Raw genomic sequence first — 21,577 nt, 5'->3', positions numbered from 1 at the left:
TATTGTAACAAATTCAATAAGGACTTTAAAAATGGTCCACATAAAAAAAAAAACCTTGAATACTCAATTAAAAAGCAGCTAAATCATATGATCCCTGAAAAAAATTTTTTTTCAATTCCCATGCAAGAAGGTATCATTGATTTCTCATATTTATTTTGAAAATTCACATCTCAAACTAACAAGATTGATTTAAATTCACCAGTGTTACAGCAGAGTGTCTCTACACCAGGACACACTCCATACTTTCTACTCCAATACAGCTTTCACAGGAAAGACCTAGAAGCATGGTCTTGCATTCATGTTGTAGTAAGTTTACATGAAGTTTCAGCTTTCCTCCAAGGTTTTCTTATACCTCATTTTCTGCAGGAATCAATAAAAGCAATTTTAAAAGCATTCATACACTTTTGGGAACCAGGAATTCAGAAGCTAAGTAGAAAACATGTGATCAACAATAAGAACTGACCTTATAAAACATACTGCAGAGAAACTGCCCCACAAAACAGACCCTCCAGGCTTCTATTTGCAAATGACTGCATTTCTTTATTCAATTACTATGAGTGAGTCAGAGTTTCTTATGACTATATGAGATCAACGTGCAGTCTATACAAAATCAAATTAGAACTCCAGCCACACAGCTTTGCTAACTCATCCTGATGATGTTGGTCACATTTTCCCTGGCGGGGGCGGGGCGGGGAGAGCATGCAGGTGAAGTCAGACTTTGCTGTACGCGAATGAGTCAATTTCACCTCATGAGGGAACTGATGAGCTCAGACAGCACACATGGGAACTCCTTTCACTTCTTTTTCCCTCATGACACACACTACTTTTGCGCATTACTACTTGCGCATTACAAATCTATTCATTCATTCACTCATTTAACCAACAGTTATTGAACACCTACTGTATGCCAGGCACTGGTTTAGGCATTTGGTGGGGGGTATAGCAGTGAAAAAAATGATGTCCATCTTTGTGGAGCTCACAGTTTAGCAGAGGCAAAAACAAACAACAGACCTATTTAAATAATTATCCAAATAAATATTGAGTAGTATGTTAGAAGGTAAGACATGCTATGGAAAATAGAACATATTGGACAGGATAAAGAGGCCTGAGCATGCCAGGAGCTGAACGAGGTGGATTGAAATTTTAAATGCACTGAGCAAACACTTAAAGAAGATGAAAGAGTTGGCCGAGCAGCTGCCTGGGAGAAGAACGTTCCAGACAGAGGGAAGAGCCAGTGTAAAAGGGGTAAACTGGAAATGTGCCTGGTGCATGTGAGAACAGTGAGCAGTGGGCAAGGAGAATAATGGGGGACTAGGTAGGGGAGATAACCAGTTTCTGCAAGACTGTTGTAAAGACTTTTGTACAGAATGGGGAGGGAGGGCTTCCCAAGTGGCTTGGGGGTAAAGAATCCGCCTGCCAATTCAGTAGACATGGGTTCGATCCCATATCTGGGAAGATCTGGAGCAACTAAGCCTGTGTGCCACAACTACTGAGCCTGTGCCATAGAGCCCAGGAACCACAAGGACTGAAGCTAAGGGCCCTAGAGCCCGTGCTCTACAACAAGAGAAGCCACAGCAATAGGAAGCCTGTGCACTGCAACTGGAGGAAAGCACCGCACAGCAACAAAGACCCAGCAAAGCCAAAAACAAAAAAATAAATTACATGTAAAAACAACAAAAAAGAAAGAGCTAGTTCTTAAAAAAATGAGAAGCAGTTCAGCTCTGAGCAGAGGAATCATGTGATATGTACTCTGTTTTGAAACGAAGGCTTTGTTCCTGTGTTGAGAGTAGACTACTGGCAGACCACGGGTAGGAGTGAGACCAGATATTCAGAGAAGCTGGCTCAGTGCAGAGTAACAGTAGGGGTGGTTCGAAGTGGTCAAAATCAAGATCAGTTTTGAAGGTAGAGTCAGCAGACTTTGCTTTTGGATCTGATACAGGGTGTGAGAGGAAGACAGAAGTCAAGGAGGTGTCTAAGTGTTTGGCTTGAGCAACCAGAGGCATGGAGCTGTCACCACCTGAGGCTGGTAGAGTAGCTTTCTGTGGGTTGGGGCCATCTGACCTATTCTGATGCCCAGGTCTATTCTGGAGTTACATTCTGAATATGTTGTTTGAGAGGCTGTGTGGCTGCTGGGTGGGTGGCTGGACATCTGAATTTGATACTGGAGCAGAGGACTGAATTGGAAACAAAAAATTGGGAGGCACAAAGTACCAATGATATTTAAAGTCTCCTGAAGATAAACTCCTTTAGGTGGACTTTCCGAGGCCAGAGTTCTTGCTGAATCAAAAGCACACTGAAATGTTTTGTATGTACTTCCAATCTTGCCTCTGGCAAAGGGTATAACAAGTTAATCCCTTAATTTAAGACACTAGAAGCGTCTCAGAGAACCATTTGTCACTCTTTGTATTCTCTACCAGTCTGCCAGTCAAGAGCTACCTCTTGTCCTAATTTGCAAATCAGTAATGGCAAGGGAATTCATTGGAAGGACTGATGCTGAAGCTCCAGTATTTTGGCCACCTGATGCAAAGAGTTGACTCTTATTGGAAATAAGACCCTGATGCTGGGCAAGATTGAAGGCAAAAGGAGAAGAGGGCAGCAGAGGATGAGATGGTTAGACAGCATCACTGACTCAATAGACATGAGTTTGAGCAAACTCCAGGAGACTGTGAAGGACAGGGAAGCCTGGTGTGCTGCAGTCCACGGGGTTGCAAAGAGTCGGACACGACTTAGGGACTGAACAACAATAACAAAAATGACTAGTGAGGTCAAAATCCTTAGCAGTCCTCTGATTTCTTTGAAAATTGTCTATTGGCTGGATGACATCACTGACTCGATGGACATGAGTTTGGGTGAACTCCAGGAGTTGGTGATGGACAGGCAGGCCTGGCGTGCTGCAATTCATGGCGTCGCAAAGAGTCAGACACGACTGAAGCGACTTAGCAGCAGCAGCAGCAACACACACAAATGACTGGTCAATGAAAAAACCCCTTCTATTAAAAAAAAGACTTCTTTTGGATAAATAACTTCATTGAGGCATATTTTATATCTCCTACAATTCATCCATTTCAAATGTACAATTCAATGATTTTTAGGAAATTTATCAAGCTATGCAACCACCAACATAAATCAATTTCAGAACATTTTCATCACCCTAGTAAGATTCCTTATGCCCTTTCACAGTTAATGCCATTCCCAGCCCAGCCACCACTTTTTCTATCTGTAGATCTGCCCCTTCTGCATGTTTCATATAAATGGAATCATACAATACATGGTCTCTTGTGTCTTGCTTCTTAAAAGCAACTCCTTTTCAATCGATCCTCAGTCATCAGAATGCATCGCCTTCTGCGTCTTCTGCATTTACACCCTAACAAAGTCTCGACTCACGCAAACATGCTCTTTTGAGAACATCTTTCTCACTTTCCTTCAGATCATGCCCAATTATCCAATTATTTCAGCATCTCACCCATCCTTTCCCTTCACATTATTCTGGGGAATAACCACCTTTCCTTCCAGTTTGGGCTATAACGCAGCTAGTAGCCTCTCCTCCCTTCAGAGTTCCTCCCACAACTGCACTGAAGTGAAGGCGGCATTCTTTCCCATTTGGTCTCCTAGATTTTCCTTACTTTTCCAACATCATAAACTATGTTTTGAAAGGAAATAATTTCTCATTAACACTAACTAGCATAGAGTCCAAACACCATGCTAATGTAATATGTATCATATGCTAATATAGTCATGTTACTCTGCATTTCAGTTTTATTTCAAAACTTCATTGCATTTTTAATTTTCTCCATGTTATTGTTTTTCCAGGACAGATTACCAGGGACTAATGAACCCAAAGTCTCTTTGGTACTTCTTTTGCCTGTATTGATGCTAAGGTCTTTCTTCTGCCCTGCTCCCGGTCCAGTCAGAGACACTTACTTTACATCAAAGAGCTCTCTGCTACGACTTGCCCCTGAGAGCTGAAGATAGATCAGCTCTGAGAAACAGAAAATCCAAAGTGGCTCACTCCCTGTGACTCAGGTCTTACCAGAGATCCAACTGCCCAGCCCTGCCTATGGCAATTCCTGCACTTCCTCACATAACGGAGTTGCCCTTGGTCTTGCATTTGAAGAGGTTGCTATTAATGCTCAAGGCTAACTGAAGCCAGACTCACATCCCAAAGATGATGCTCATTTATTTTCTAGACTCAGAACCACCAAGGCCTGAAAAAATGCGCCGACAATGACCTAGGGATTGAGTTCTGTACTGACTCTGCCACATCTCCGTGTCCCTCCAGAGTGAAAGGTGCTGAAGGCTAAGAGAATTAGTGACACACACTCTCCCTTTCTGTCCCTCTTCCCGCGAACCAACCACGACTGAGTTCACAAGCAGCCAGTAATCCTCAAACCCTCATAGTGCACCATTCAAAAGACACCACCCTCTTCCCCAGAGGTGGCAGTAAAAAAAAAGGGAGACTCTTGTGGGTCCCTGCATTTCCTGAAAGCACCCGCCACTGCTCACACACCAATTCAAACACTGATGAAATGTCTGTGCCCTCCACTTCCCTCCCCTTTCAGGCGGATCCAGCTGCATCTTGAAACAATTTCCCAGTTTGTCTCAATCCTTCCAGGGTCCGTTCCATTGGCTTGGCCAGAGCCTGCCCCCACCTCATGCCAAGCCTGGTTTCACTTATGTCAAAACAACTTCCATCAAAATCGTGGGCTTCTTTTTTCAAATTTCTTTCACTGTTTTGAAGTCAGCAGAGAAAAGATACTTAAATTGCAAAATAACTACCTCGATTAATGTGTTCTGGCTAATGCTAGGCGCTGTTCTTTTCTCGAATCTCTCCTGCATAGTTTGCTGAGGGTTTTTGAAAATTGGATTTTTGGGTTTTCTTTCTTTTCTAAGGATCTCTGGCAGGCATGGTAGGGCTGAACAGGTTTCATAATTTACAAAGGTTTGCATAGACTGACTTTCTAAGTTTGGCAACATTCTTTTCCAAGCAAAGGGTGCTCCTTAAAAGCTGGATTTGTTGGATATTTTCCCTGTAATTCATCCATCTGCATGATCCTCTAGGCCTCTTCTTAGTCTGGAGGATTTCAATTACAAGAAAGCCAAATCAATAAAGTTCTGTCCTAGAAAAAGAGATAAGCCAAGTCCTTAGAGATGTGGACAGAACAATTTTAACATCTGCGCTTCCAATCAGTATAACTCTTCATGTGTCTGCTGACCTGTTCTGACGGTGGCATCACTGACATTTGTGGCCTCCTTGCTAATTATGCTCAAAGAAAATGCGTAGGCATTCTGTATTATCTACGGAGATTTTTAAAATAACTGCAAACTAAGCATTAAAGAAACCATATATTATTGGATACACGAGCATAAACATTGATATGAAAATGCAAAGCTTGCTTTTAATGGTATGTTTATATTAAAAGTGCCAGAAACTAATAGAAATTATAATAGACAAGGAGGATGAGTACCAGTATTGATTAAGTGTAACTATATGCTGTGTATTGAGTTAATCGCACACACACGTCACCTTGATCTGTCTTTTAGAGATGAGAAAATAGGCTCAGAGAGATTAACTTGTCCAAGGTCACCAAACTGATATAGGTGGAACTAGGATTTAAATCTAGAGCCAGACATCCTGGAATGTGAAGTCAAGAGGGCCTTAGGAAGCATCACTACGAACAAAGCTAGTGGAGGTGATGGAATTCCAGTTGAGCTGTTTCAAATCCTGGAAGATGATGCTGTCAAAGTGCTGCACTCAATATGTCAGCAAATTTGGAGAACTCAGCAGTGGCCACAGGACTGGAAAAGGTCAGTTTTCATTCCAATCCCAACGAACGGCAATGCCAAAGAATGCTCAAACTACTGCACAATTGCACTCATCTCACATGCTAGTAAAGTAATGCTCAAAATTCTCCAAGCCAGACTTCAGCAATACGTGAACCGTGAACTTCCTGATGTTCAAGCTGGTTTTAGAAAAGGCAGAGGAACCAGAGATCAAATTGGCAACATCCGCTGGACCATCGAAAAAGCAAGAGTTCCAGAAACACATCTATTTCTGCTTTATTGACTATGCCAAAGCCTTTGATTGTGTGGATCACAATAAAATGTGGAAAATTCTGAAAGAGATGGGAATACCAGACCCCCTGACCTGCCTCTTGAGAAACCTATAGGCAGGTCAGGAAGCAACAGTTAGAACTGGACAGACTGGTTCCAAATAGGAAAAGGAGTACGTCAAGGCTATATATTGTCACCCTGCTTATTTAACTTATATGCAGAGTACATCATGAGAAACGTTGGACTGGAAGAAACACAAGCTGGAATCAAGATTGCCGGGAGAAATATCAATAACCTCAGACATGCAGATGACACCACCCTTATGACAGAAAGTGAAGAGGAACTAAAAAGCCTCTTGATGAAAGTGAAAGAGGAGAGTGAAAAAGTTGGTCTAAAGCTCAACATTCAGAAAACGAAGATCATAGCATCCGGTCCCATCACTTCATGGGAAATAGATGGGGAAAGAGTGGAAACAGCATCAGGCTTTATTTTTTTAGGCTCCAAAATCACTGCAGATGGTGACTGCAGCCATGAAATTAAAAGATGCTTACTCCTTGGAAGGAAAGTTATGACCAACTAGATAGCATATTCAAAAGCAGAGACATTACTTTGCCGACTAAGGTCCGTCTAGTCAAGGCTATGGTTTTTCCAGTAGTCATGTATGGATATGAGAGTTGGACTGTGAAGAAGGCTGAGCACTGAAGAATTGATGCTTTTGAACTGTGGTGTTGGAGAAGACTCTTGAGAGTCCCTTGGACTGCAAGGAGATCCACCCAGTCCATTCTGAAGGAGATCATCAGCCCTGGGATTTCTTTGGAAGGAATGATGCTAAAGTTGAAACTCCAGTACTTTGGCCACCTCATGCGAAGAGTTGACTCATTGGAAAAGGCTTTGGTGCTGGGAGGGATTGGGGGCAGGAGGAAGAGGGGCCGACAGAGGATGAGATGGCTGGATGGCATCACTGACTCGATGGACGTGAATCTTAGTGAACTCCGGGAGTTGGTGATGGACAGGGAGGCCTGGTGTTCTGTGATTCATGGGGTTGCAAAGAGTCAGACACAACTGAGCGACTGAACTGAACTGGAGGATTTAAATTTCAATTTGATTGCAAACAAATCCAGGCCATGACCTTGAGATTTACCATGTGCCCCATCCTAATGTTGTTCATTATGACCAGCTTTGTTGTTGTTGTTCAGTCATGTTAGACTCTTCACAACCACATGAACTGCAGCATTCCAGGCTTCCATGTCCTTCACTATCTCCCAGAGTTTGCTCAAACTCATGTCCATTGAGTCGATGATGCTATCCAACCATCTCATCCTCTGTCACCACCTTCTCTTCCTGCTTTCAATCTTTCCCAGCATCAGGGTCTTTTCCATGAGTCGGCTCTTCCCATCAGGTGGCCAAAGTATTGGAGTTTCAGCTTCAGCATAAGTCCTTGCAATGAATATTCAGGACTGATTTCCTTTAGGATGAATTGGTTTGATCTCCCTGCAGTCCAAGGGACTCTCAAGAGTCTTCTCCAACACCATAGTTCAAAAGTGTCAATTCTTCGGTGCTCAACCTTCTTTATGGTCCAACTCTCACATCCATACATGACTACTGGAAAATACACAGCTTTGACTAGATGGACCTTTGTTGGCAAAGTAATGTTTCTGCTTTTTTTAATAGGGTTTCCAGGTTGGTCATAACTTTTCTTTCAAGGAGCAAGCATCTTTTAATTTCATGGCTGCAGTCACTGTCCACAGTGATTCTGGAGCCCAGGAAATAATCTATGACTATTTCCATTTTTTCTCCATCTATTTGCCGCAAAGTAATGGGACCAGATGCCATGATCTTTGTTTTTTGAATGTTAGGCTTTAAGCCAGATTTTTCACTGTCCTCTTTTACCATCACAACCAGGTTTAGAAAAAGAAAAAAGGGCAGCAACCTCTATCTGCCAAAGAGGCTTCTCCCCATGTAAATATCATAAGGGATTCCACTTCAGTGGTCTGTTCACACCCAAAATAAGTCCCACACCCAGAAGAAAAGGGCCTTGGGGAAAACAAGAGGTATTTTCAGACAGGCCCAGAAGGCAAGTGAGTGCTTGGGAGGGGTGAGGTGCTTTCTCCAGGTGAGTGGAAGAGGCCAACTGCCCTCACCTATCTCTCCACCATGACCTTGAGACAGTCCCCGAGAAAGTTCTGGAGAAGCAGAGGCCACATTTCCTCAGCTTGCCCAGAATCAGAGGCCTGGGTGTCCAGCATAGCCAAGGTCCAAAATAATGGCTAGCACAGGCTATGCCTCCAAGGTTGGCCCCTGGCTCGGGCATCCTGGACCACAGCCACCTCGCCTGGCTCCCGGCACCCACTATGGCGCCTCCACTCCAGACCAGTGCCTCTCAAGCAGACGGTACCCTGGACACCTCTCTCTTAACGATGAGCCGCCCCTCCGATGGCAGGCAGTCTGCACCCACCTTCGGGCTGTAAACAAGAGGGGCTTTAATACCACAGGCATTGTTCCTGTGGATTTTTGTGGAAGATAATGTGCTGTAAGGTGAGGCTGGGAGGGAAGGCGAAGGGCAGGCAAATCCCCGAGCTGAAGGGCTGCTCAGATGTCTCTTCAAGGAAGGACTCGCTGTCCAGAGGGTTAGGAGTGTCTTATTAGCTCATGACGTCCAGCTGTGAGCTTCATCAAGGTCATGCTCAACTCTCAGGTCAAGATCATGCTCTTCTGGGGGTGATTTGTGGCCAACAGCAAGCCAGATGGGGAGACACGGCCTGGCTGTTTCCACCTCTTGTGACTCATCTGATGAGCAAGCTTGACTCCAGAGCTCCCTGTGGGGCTGCCCGCCTCTGTCAGGACAGCAGCATGGTTGGTCCATGCCAGCTCCCCCTGCCTACACCTGCTCCCTCCCTATTCCTTCCACAGATGTTTCCCCAACAGACATCTTACACTCTTAGCTCTAACTCAGCATCTGCTTCCTAGAGAACCCATGTGAGGGAGGGTGATATGATGAGAAGAACAATACGATATGATGAGAAGAACAAAATATTTCCCCAAAAGGAGATGATGGGAAATGAGAGTAGCCAAAAAAGGCCTGTCACGAATGGGGAGAACTCGGCTCATCTGAGCAGAGGAACAGCCAGCAGAGCATTCTTGAGAAGTCAAGTTGGATGAATGGCATTCACAAAGATTCCCTTTAAATCTGTTGGCTGGTAAAAGGAAAAGCCAACAGCAAAGAGCTCGTTTGGGGTGAGGCTCTCTTTACTCATCTCTAAACAGCATCACCAGAATTCACCCCAATATCGGAGTCAGATCACACTTGGTTCAGGTGTCAGCCCTGCCATGTGGGCCCTTGGGCAGGACACGGCCTCACAGGTGAATCCCTCGAACTCACTGAGCTATGGGGTGGTTGGGAGGATTAAATGGGAGCCGGCCGGTTTCTGGCCTGGCACAAAGTACACATCAATAAATGTCAGTTCATCATGCTCTCAGAAATTCGCTAGGTAATCACAGGTCAACCAGTTCAGCCTGTCAGCGGCCAATGTCCTGGAGAGAATCCCCAGAAGGTGAACTCACAGAGGGGAGCTGTCAGAGCCGATTCTGGGGTCAGAATGGGGCAAAGAGAACCACAGTCAACTTGGGGTGAAAAGGAGTCCTTGGAAAAATCAAATTCACAAAGACAGACAGAGAGAAAGGGACTCCAAACTAAAGATCTGAAAGAGAGCACTTCCCTGGTGGTGTAGTGGTTAAGAATCCACTTTCCAATGCAGGGGACATGGGTGTGATATCCGGTCAGGGAACTAAGATCCCACATGCTGTGGGGCAACTAAACCCATACGCCAGACCTACAGAGCCCACACACTCTGGAGCCCTGAGACACAACTAGAGAGAAGCCCTTGCACCACAGTGAAAGAGCCCGTATGTCGCAACAGAGAACCAACGCAGCCAAAAAATTACTTAATTAAAAAAAAGACAGATCTGAGAGAGTAGGGCAAATATGCTTTAGATGCCAAGCCTCGCTGACCCCTGACACAGAGGCTGTTTGAGGGTCTCGGGGATCTAAGTCATCCCAGTGAGAAGGATGCGTATGTGTATGTAGGTGCGTGCATGTGTGGCTGTGGGAGAAATCAGGCTCTGTAGACCATCAGCACAGCAGGCCATATTGTCTGCCAGGAGAGGAGACAGATGCCTTTCAAAACACGGACAGTGGTGGCCTCTTGTTTTGCTTCCATGTCCATCTGGCCAGGGTCTGGCTCCCAACTCCCAGAGCAGTTGCAAGCCTTCTGGCCTGACCTGAACCCTGAGGGTGTTTCTAAAGGTCCTGGAATTGCCTCAGGATTCAGGGTGGAGTCTGGGAGGCTGCCCATCCCAACCAAGCTGTGAACTGACCCCTGAATATTTTGTAAACTATGCGGGCGGCTCTCAGTGATACCAACAACTGCCACAAATACTCAGATCCAAGTGCGAGGAGTGACCTCCTCTTCCAGCACCTCATCCCCCTAACCCATCTTTCCAACATCTGTCACAGGTATCTAGACAACACCCTTCCCTCTGGTTCAGAGGCCTCCTATAAAAGGGCCTCCTTCATTCTTCTGAGTCAGGAGTTTCAAAAGCCCAGCTATTTTAATATTAAATAGTTCAACACACGCCAATGCCATGAGACAGTCAACATTATGTTTTTTTTAAAATGTCAAGAGAGGGACTCTCTGCAGACACACGATTTCAACTCTAGGGGGAAAACAGCCCAGCATGAACAGCCAGCTCTGCCTTAGTATGAGGTGAAGCAGGTGTGGGTATTTGAGTCACACGCATGTTTTAGAATCTTAGGAACTTACTTCGTTACCAAGTGTTCTCAACAGGAAAGAGCTGGCAGACCGCAGGCACCAGACTTGGAGCCCGCCTACTTAGAACAAACGGAAAACATCCAAAAACAAAATCAGAGCCATGGACTTGCCTGGAAAAATAAACACCCCCCAAAGTTATTTCTCGACTTGCACACCAGGAAAAGTATGATTCGGAAGAATTTGGAGGGGAGGAGAAACAAAGCATTGACCAGAGCACCTTCTTGAACTTTTGCGGGGGGTGGGGAAACAAATGAGAGTTTTCCACTGCGGCACTGTTCCCTTTAGACTCCCAAACATTTCTCAAAGACAAAGAGGCATCCTAAGTGTCCTAGTTCCCCACGTGCTGTGCTTAGTCGCTTAGTAGCGTCCGACTATTTGCAGCCCCGTGGACTGTAGCCTGCCAGGCTCCTCTGTCCACGGGGATTCTCCAGGCAAGAATACTGGAGTGGGTTGCCATGTCCTCCTCCAGGGGATGTTCCTGACCCAGGGACTGAACCCAGGTCTCCCAAATTGCAGGTGGATTCTTTAGCTGGGAAGCCCACTGGAGTGGGTAGCCTATCCCTTCTCCAGGGGATCTTCCTAACTGAGGAATCGAACTGGGGTCTTCTGCATGGCAGGAGGATTCTTTACCAGATGGTCTACCAGGGAGGCCCCCTAGCTCCCCCCATGTTGGGGAGCAAATAGACAGGAGTTTGATGAGGGCGGCAGCAGCCCCAGGTGAGAGGGCAGGGCACCCAATTCACCAGACACTTAGAGGGCTTCATGCAGGTTCTGGGAAAGACCCAGGAGGACACGGGGCCAACGAGGAGAATGGATCACTCCTTAACTAGGGGGTTTTTCTGCTCCAGTTAACACTTTGCATCCTGAGTTCTCGTCAAAAATTTCCTCTTAAAAGACTTACTTCAGTCTTTTAAAATTAGTTGTTACGGCCTCAAGAGCATCAAGATGAGATTTATTTAATTACCTTCCCTACTCAACTTCCTCCAAGGGCTTACATATTGGCACCACCTGTTCTCATAAGAGCCACCCTTCAAGCAAAAGGAGGTGATTCCAGGTAGGACTTAGAAAAGTTAACTTTGACAAAGGAGATCTGTGGAAAATAGGAATATTGTTGTTTCTTAAACAATTGAGGGCTTCCCACGTGCTCAGTGGTAAAGACTACTCCTGCCAATGTAGGAGACCTAGGTTTGGTCCCTGGGTCAGAAAGATCCTCTGGAGTAGGAAGTGGCAACCCACTCCAGTATTCATACCTGGAGAATTCCATGGACAGAGGAGCCTGGCAGGCTACAGTCCACGGGGTCACAAAGAGTCAGACACAACTGAGCACAGACGCACAGAACTAAGAAGGAAGGTTCTCTAAATTACCATGCACGAAGTTTACAGGGTCCAGTTTCATTTGAAACATCTTCAAAATATATAAATGTGTGACTAAATCCAAAAGGACCTCTTCTCGGGCTCTTTTAAACGGCTGGAGTTCCAGATCAAAGAGTCTACAAAGAAGAAAAGATTTTTTTTTTTTCCCCTAAAGTTTAGATGTCCTAATTCTCACTCTTCCTCAGGCGGAGGCAAGAGATAGAAGGAAAAAGAGAAAAAGAGCAACTGAGAGGAGGAACAAATAAGAAAAGTGAGTTTTCAGTTTTCATTATTTTCTTAAATCCCAATAGGATCGATGAATGGAGCTGTATTTTAAAGGCCCTGCCCCAGATTTCACAACACAAAGACTCTCTCAGACAAATCCCAATCCATCTTCTTGGGAGGCTGTGGGGGCTAAAGAGAGAAAACACACAACTCCTCCCCAGCCCCTACCCCAAAGGGGAGGTCCCTGGGAGGCACTCCACAGCAGAACCAGAAGGGAGTCAGTCTGGTGCCAAGAACAGATCTTCTATGAAAATTAAGGAAATGATAGATGAGAATCTGGTTCAAGAACTGAGGACAGGCATCAGGCTCAGGTCTGACAAAGCAGTGAATAAGCAGTTGATTTCTGCCCGAAAGCTTTCACAGTCAATCTGTAACTAATATTTTTCATCATTAATTATTTTGGTAATTAATTTTAAAAATTAATGTATTATATAGTTAATGACAAATTATATTATTGAAACCATTTTATAGAACATGAAATAGTAATATATAAAATATTGAATTTATTCAATGTGAAAGTAAATGTTTAATAAAAACAATATTAATAAATAAAATCATAAAAGTTATATTTATATTCTACACATTTAAAAATAATCTTAAGTATATGAAGACTCTTCCACCAGAAGCACAGGTTACTTCAGAAGCTTCTGCAAGAGAGACTGACCTGCTCTGGGGGTGGGTGTCCACAGTCAAGTTTCCTCAGGAAGTACCAAGGGTCTAAAGTCCAGCACAAGTTAGCTAGGCTGGGAGTTGGCCAAAGCATGAGGCTTGGAGGGATGGGAGAGGGCAAGACAGGCAGAGAGGTTAAGACCGTGTTTAGGGTCCTGGGCCAGGAATCTGACTGTGAACTCTAGTGCCTCAAGCTGGACATGAAATCACAGCAAGGCTTTGGGTTGAACAGAGTCCCCCCCAACCCCCGCCCCAAATTCAAGTCTTTGTAGAGTTTCAGAGTGTGGCCTTATTTGGTAACAGGTTTTTGCAGATGAAATCAGTAAAGTTTCCAGATAAGAAACTTTGCAGCTGAAGGTGGAGGAGATCTATACAGCCAGCAAAAACAAGACTGGGAGCTGACTGTGGCTCAGATCACGAACTCCTTATTGCAAAATTCAGACTGAAATTGAAAGTAGGGAAAACCATTAGGCCATTCCAGTACGACCTAAATCAAATCCCTTGCAATTACACAGTGGAAACGACACACAGATTCAAGGGATTAGATTTAATAGACAGAGTACCTGAAGAACTATGGACAGAGGTTTGTAACACTGTACAGGAGGCAGTGATCAAAACCATCCCCAAGAAAGAGAGATGCAAAAAGGCAAAATGGCTATCTGAGGAGGTTTTACAAACAGCTGAGAAAAGAAGAGAATCTAAAGATATAAACATCTGAATGCAGAGTTCCAAAGAATAGCAAGGAGAGATAAGAAAGCCTTCCTACGTGAACAATGCAAAGAAGTAGAGGAAACCAATAGAAAGGGAAAGACTAGAGATCTCTTCAAGAAAATTAGAGATACCAAGGGAACATTTCATACAAAGGGCACAATAAAGGACAGAAATGGTATGGACCTATCAGAAGCAGAAGATATTCAGAAGAGGTGGCAAGAATACACAGAACTATACAAAAAAGATCTTCATGACGTGGATAACCATGATGTGATGTGTGATCACTTACCTAGAGCCAGACATCCTGGAGTGCAAAGTCAAGGAGGCCTTAGGAAGCATCACTACGAACAAAGCTAGTGGGAGGTAATGGAATTCCAGCTCAGCTATTTCAAATCCTAAAAGATGATGCTGTGCAAGTGCTGTACTCAATATGCCAGCAAATGCTGAAAATTCAGCAGTGGCCATAGGACTGCAAAAGGTCAGTTTTTATTCCAATCTCAAAGAAGGGCAATGCCAAAGAATGTTCAAACTACTGCACAATTGCAGTCATTTCACATGTTAACAAGGTAATGTTCAGAATTCATCAAGCTCAGCTTCAACAGTATGTGAATCAAAAACTTTCAGATGTACAAGCTGGATTTAGAAAAGGCAGAGGAACCAGAGATTAAATTGCCAATATCCGTTGGATCATAGAAAGAGCAAGAGAATTCCAGAAACACATCTACTTCTGCTTCATTGACTATGCAGAAGTCTTTGAATGTGTGGATCACAGAAAACTGTGGAAAATTCTTCAAGAGATGAGAATACCAGACCACCTTACCTGCCTCCTGAATGCAGGTCAAGAAGCAACAGTTAGAACCGGTCTTGAACAACAGACTTGCTCCAAATTGGAAAAGGAGTACGTCAAGGCTGAATATTGTTACTCTGCTTACTTAATTTATATGCAGACTACATCATGTGAATTGCTGGGCTGGATGAAGCTCAAGCTGGAATCAAGAATGCCAGAAGAAATATCAATAACCTCAGATATGCAGATGACATCACCCTTCTGGCAGAAAGTGAAGAGGAACTGAAGAGCCTCTTGATGAAGGTGAAGGAGGACAGTGAAAAGGCTGGCTTAAAAGAACATTCAAAAAACAAAGATCACGGCATCCAATCCCATCACTTCGTGGCAAGCAGGTGGGGAAACAAGAACAGACTTTATTTTCTTGGGTTCCAAAATCACTGTGGATGGTGACTGCAGCCATGAAATTTAAAAGACACTTGTTCCTTATAAGAAAAGCTATGACAAACTTGGACAGTGTATTAAAAAGCAGAGACATCACTTAGCTGACAAAGGTCCGTCTAGTCAAAGCTATGGTTTTTCCAGTAGTCATGTATGGATGTGAGAGTTGACCATAAAGAAGGCTGAGCGCTGAGGAACTGATGCTTTCGAATTGTGGTGCTAGAGAAGACTCTTGAGAGTCCCTTGGACTTCAAGGAAATCAAACCAGTCCATCCTAAAGGAATTCAAGTCTCAATATTCATTGGAAGGACTGATGCTGAACCTGAAGCTCCAATACTTTGGCCACCTGATGCAAAGAGCCGATTCATTGGAATAGACCCTGATGCTGGCTAAGACTGAGGGCAGGAGAAGGGGACAACAGAGGATGAGATGGTTGGACGGCATCGCCCACTCAGTGGACATGAGTTTCAGCAAACTCCAGGAGCTGGTGATGGACAGGGAAACCTGGCACACTGCATGCAGTCCATGGGGTTGCAAAGAGTTGGACACGACTGAGCGACTGAACAACCACCAGATACGAACATACTGGTTTAGAATGAATCCTAAATTCAATAAGAATGTCCTTGTAACAGTCAGAAAGGAACCAGGAGAGACCCAGAGAAGAAGGGGATGTGAGGGTGGAGCCTGGAGGGAGGGGTCTGCAAGGCAAGAGATGCCGGGGTTACGGAAGACTGGTAGCTGAGGGAGAGGCAGGGGATACTTTCCCCCTCCGAGCCCCCGGAAGTAACCAGCTATGCTGACCACTTGATTTCAAACTGCAAGCCTTCACAACTGTGAGAAAACAGATGCCTGCTTGAAGTCTTGGAATCTGTGGTGCTTTGTTATGTAGTCCTGAGAACAAGTGTAGCCTCCTCCCCTCCTTTTAGCTTTGCCAAGAGGTTCTGACTCTTGGACTTCTTTTGTAATGAGAGGCAATCTTGTAAAACCTCTAAAATCTGCTTAAGATAGATTTTATCACGATTTGCACGGTATGACAAAAGAAATGTTCACATATTGAAGTACGGGGAAGTCATTCATTCTAAGAAATGTTCACATATTGAAGTACGGGGAAGTCATTCATTCTGGCTCACATGTGAGTTGACCTGAATTTTATGCTAACAGCCTTCCTGTTTGTGGCCTATCAAGTATACATTATACATTGGCTTTAATTATTAAAGAAAAGGGAGCACTGGCCAGAAGTAAATAATGTCTGTGCAAAAATAAAGGTTAAATGCCTCCCCTCCTGAGACACCAATGCTGGTACTCTTCAATGATAAGACTCTTTTCCCAGGCGCCAAGGCCATACCGACTCACTCAGTATGTGTCATTTCTTTGAATTCATAAGAACAAAGATGATTTACTGATTCAAATTTAAATAATATACATCATTTTTAAATATTTAAATATAGAGAAGAATTACCTCTGTGATAACTATGACATCAAGAATAGAAAACAAGAGAAAGCTAAATAAAACCAAGTCCTGCCATTTAAGTCCTTGGATGTTTAGAGTTTTTGCATTTGAACTGTATTAAATATTTTGGGTTTTTTTTCCAAGTTATGATGTTTGGCATCTAGATGACAGCAAGAAAGAAATTTCCAGCTCCAACTGTAATCACATCTCTTCAAACACATCACAGGGGTGAATAGTCTTTACTCTAATAAACAGCAGCTACCTTGGATAGAATAAGAGACAGCTGTTATGGAGGAATTTTGATCATATGAAATGTAACCTAAAGATCCAGTGAACATCTTAAAGAGAATCATTACTATCACATTCCTTGTGAATTTGAATCACCATTGTCCCCTTATCCTTGCCATTCATGATTCATTAAAGGCACAAAGACAAAATAATTTAGGACCATACAGTGGAAAAAACCACTATGGTGGCTAGAGCAAGTCATTTATGAGATGAACTGGTTATCTCAGTCATAAGAACAACTGATTATTCTCCTATTCAGTACCTGCTTTGAGATTCTGAAACCATCTTGAGAGAGGAATGATTAAATGATTTTTTAAAAATTTTCTGATGATCTATGCCAAAACCAATACAGAATTGTAAAGTAAAAATTAAAAATAAATAAATAAATTTAAAAAAAATAAAAAAAATAAAAATTTTCTGATTTTCAATCATGCATTTCAAATTGACTCCAGGACCACCTTTAATAGCATCAACCTCAGGAACGCCTCTGCAAACTCCAGGTAAATTCCGTTACAGGTTTGTGATGTTCGACCTCCTTGCCTAAGGGTGGGATCTTGTGGCACAGTGAGCATCAGAGAGCTTGAACCACAGGTTGCTGATTTGCCTCTGGGTCAGAGCCAACAGGAATTACCTGTGTTGTCGTTTCAGCCTCTCTCCTCACTCGACACAATTCAGAGAGTATTTAGAAACAAACAAACCCAATAAAGATATCAATGTGTATTATCATGCCTCACTCAGATTTCTAAAGGACCCCAAACTTTGGAATGGGCTTGTTTCCTCTTTGTCCTTTCTCCTACGGAATCTGACAGGTGATCAGAGCACATGTTTAAGTTGCTAGCCACTCCTCCATTTTCCTGAAGCACAGAATGGACTGCCATCTTGTCAGCGAAGCATGGACAGACGTGTTACACACAGAACCAGAGACTGCAGTCATTTGCGTGGCTCAGGCCTCACCCAAACGTTCTTGTCAAGGGAGGAGTCTCTGTTCATACCTGCTTTAAGACATGTCTACCTTTCTAACGGGTGCCTTCATCTAACAAGGCCGTTTTCCCTTCCGTTTACAAACAAAGTTTGGATTTGCCGCTCACACCTATATATTTAGGGGAGAATAGGGGGAAAGATCCAGAGAACAGTGTTAAGCAGTGCATCAAGGGAAGGATAAAAGACCCCTCCCAACTGCTTGGTTGCACATTAGACAGGAAAGTTCAGCACCCTCACTGCTTCTATCAATACCACCTTATTTTGGTCTAAGTCTTTCCATCTTAGGAAAGTCACTATTAGCAGTAGTATCATCTTCTCTATCTGCCCATTCCAGACTCATGAGGTGGGTAAAGAAAGGGAGGTGGCCACCAGTCTATAAGCTCAGGGACAGAGATGAGGGAGCTTCACGGAGCCCATCTGGTCTCCTGGTACAGAGCTCCTTCCCTGCCCTGTGCAGAGCGACCAGAGAGGGTAATGCTGTTTTAGGAGCTAGCTAGACACCGGCCAGAAGATCTGCCAGAACTCTCCCCGAGCCGCAGAAAGGGTGTGATGTTTTCAGGGGAGTGGGCTGGGTTAGCCCCAGCAGCCTATTGGTCAGAAAGGAGGTTTTGGAGCCTGGAAAACCTAGGTTCTGTCACTTATAGTTGTATGACTTAAGAGCAAATTATGTTTTCATTTTTGCCTCAGCTTCCTCATCTGAAATGGGTTGCGATGATAAGTAAGTGACATCTAGAGGCAAAGCATAAGCCCATAATCCCAGTACTTGAAAAATGTTCACAGTGATGACATTCAGTCTACTGGGCCACCTATGGAGAGACGTCAATCAATGACACATGTAAGTCCCCACTGGTGAAGGGAAAGCATGAAAAACCTACACACACGTGTTTTCAGTTGTGTCCGATTCTTTACGACCCCATGGACTGTAGCCTGCCCCGTTCCTCTGACCATGGGATTCTCCAGGCAAGAATACTGAAATGGGCTGCCAAGCCCTCCTCCAGGGGATCTTCCCGACTCAGGGATTGAACCTGCGTCTCTTATGTCTCCTGCACTGGCAAGTGGGTTCTTTACCACAGGTGCCACCTGGGAAGTCCAGAAACCCACATGGCAAAGATGAAAATGCTGGGCAACTGGACACCAGTCCCAGGGCCCTGGCCCATGTGATCAGGGAAAGTTGATTCTACTGTCGCCTCAGGAGAGGCTGTCTACCTCCCAAGTAAATCAACTTTCTAACCTGGCATTCTACAGCATCACATGTGAGTCACCCCAATCTCAGAGCCTGGCCCCAGCAAGGAGGAGGTCTGTTTCCAGTCTGGGTGGGAGAGAAGTTTGAGGGAGAATGGATACATATGTACATGTGGCTGAGTCCTTCTTCTGTCCATCTGAGAGGATCACAACACTGTTAATCAACTAGACTCTGATATAAAAAGTATAAGATAAAAAACAAAAAAGGACTGTTTCAACAGAGCAAGAGGGCAGGGGACGTTTTCAGAAACATCTAACACTGTTGTGCTCCTTGTTCCATCTCTTTCCAACCCCTAGAGAGGCATGTCCTCTCCGGAAGTTCCATAGGGCACAGATCCTGGCTATCCTCCAATGTCCGGCCCTGGGCTGATTACACTCAAATTGGCACTGGATGCTAAAATGTTTCACGAGTGCTCCAGTGGTCTCTACTTGTGTGTCTTGTCAATCATATCAATTACCTCCGAAACATCAGTAACTTCAGATATGCAGACGACACCACCCTTAGAGCAGGAAGCGAAGAGGAACTAAAGAGCCTCTTGATGAAAGTGCGAGAGGAGAGTGAAAAAGCTGGCTTAAACCTCAACATTCAGAAAACTAAGATCATGGCATCTGGTCCCATCACTTTATGGCAAATGGATGGGGAAACAATGGAAACAATGACAGACTTTATTTTCTTGGCCTCCAAAATCACTGCAGATGGTGACTGTAGCCATGAAATTAAAAGACACTTGCTCCTTGGAAGAAAAGCTATGATCAACCTAGACAGCATATTAAAAAAGCTGAGACATTACCTTGCTGACAAAGGTCCATCTAGTCAAAGCTATGGTTTTTCCAGTGGTCATGTATGGATGTGAGCGTTGGACCATGAAGAAGGCTGAGCACTGAAGAACTGATGCTTTTGAACTGTGGTGTTGGAGAAGACTCTTGAGAATCCTTTGGACTGCAAGATCAACCCAGTCTATTCTAAAGGAAATCAACCCAGAGTATTCACTGGAAGAACTGATGCTGAAGCTCCAATACTTCAGCCACCTGATGTGAAGAGCTGGTTCACTGGAAAAGACCCTGATGCTGGGAAAGATTGAAGGCGGGGGGAGAAGGGGACAACATAGGACAAGATGATTGGAAGGCGTCACTGACTCAATGGATGTGAGTCTGAGCAAGCTCTGGGAGACGGTCAAGTACAGGGAAGCCAGGTGTGCTACAGTCCATGGGATTGCAAAGAGTCAGACATGACTGAGCGACTGAACAACCTGTCAATCAGAAAGACTGTGTATACCTTGAAGTGGGTGAATGGCCCTTTTGCAATCTCTTGTCCCTGCCTCCCCAAGCCCTCCTCCAGAATATTTCTAGGCACCCTCTAAGTCAACAGTCACAGTGCATTTAAGAGAACTGAATCCTTTATCCTTTGCATTAAGCAGTAATGAGGCATGGTAGAGAAATGCATTCAGAATATCATCAACAACAACAAGGCAATAATTGTCAACATATTGAGAATTTTACAAAAATACATCTAGACATGGTGCTACATTTTCTAAATGTGAATCACTGTTAAGTGAAGAAAGGGGTTTAAAAATAGTAATGAGTGAGTGAGTGAAGTCGCTCAGTCGTGTCCGACTCTTTGCGACCCTGTGGATGGTAGCCCACCAGGCTCTTCCGTCCATCGGATTCTCCAGGCAAGAATACTGGAGTGGGTTGCCATTTCCTTCTCCAGGGGATCTTCCCGACCCAGGGATCGAACCCGGGTCTCCCGCATTGCAGGCAGACGCTTTAACCTCTGAGCCACCAGGGAAGCCCCAAAATAGTAATAGCTGCTATAATTTATATGCATATTTGCTGTGGTCCATACACTATGGTGAGTACACTGAGAAAATTACACAACTCATGAATACATTCGTGAAAGAAAAAATTCATATGGTGAAGTATACAGAATAAAACGTGAAAATCACTCCTTCGTATCTCCCCAAACACCATTCCTGTAACTTTCAACTTTTATCTTACAGTCATTCTCATCTGTAAGTGTTATGGATTCTAACCCATAAGACTTTGAACTCTTGAGTTTCTAAGTCTTACTTAGGGGGCTTCAACACCTTAGCTAATATTCTATTTTCTTCTAATACCATTTAAAGATTGCATTTTTATGTTTATCTCTAGCTCATTTGGAATTTATTTCAAGTGGGACTCTTCTCTAAAAAGTTTTGGCTTTCAATGAAATTCACCAAACAGATTGCCTTTTATCCTCCAGTTTCGAAATGTCTCCTTTTCATGCACCAAATTCCCTGACACAGATGGGCGTATTTGGGATTCTCTGCTCTGCTCCACTGGTCCGTCCGTCAGAGCCTGTGCCATTCTGTTTGAATTACCAGAGCTTCAAAGTGTAGCTCGCTGTCTGATGAGAAAGAACACACCTCTTCTTATTGTTCTTATTTTCTCCAAAATTTCTTACCTTTCCACTAACTTGCTCCCTTTTCAGATGAATTTTAGTTCATCAGCTTA

The 21,577-nt window shown here is 44.0% G+C and overlaps 1 protein-coding gene across 2 annotated transcripts in view; it reads right to left on the bottom strand.

Annotated features, from left to right (window-relative positions):
- The window catches only part of PDZD2 (PDZ domain containing 2), a 327,378-nt gene that overhangs the window by 110,932 nt on the left and 194,869 nt on the right, over positions 1–21,577 (bottom strand). The gene's annotated exons all lie outside the window — the stretch shown is intronic.

This window comes from Oryx dammah, unplaced genomic scaffold (genome assembly GCF_014754425.2).
Source record: "Oryx dammah isolate SB20612 unplaced genomic scaffold, SCBI_Odam_1.1 HiC_scaffold_20, whole genome shotgun sequence".
NCBI lineage: Eukaryota > Metazoa > Chordata > Mammalia > Artiodactyla > Bovidae > Oryx > Oryx dammah.
Note: the sequence above shows the minus strand (reverse complement) of the source record. Positions and strands in the feature narration are given on the sequence as shown.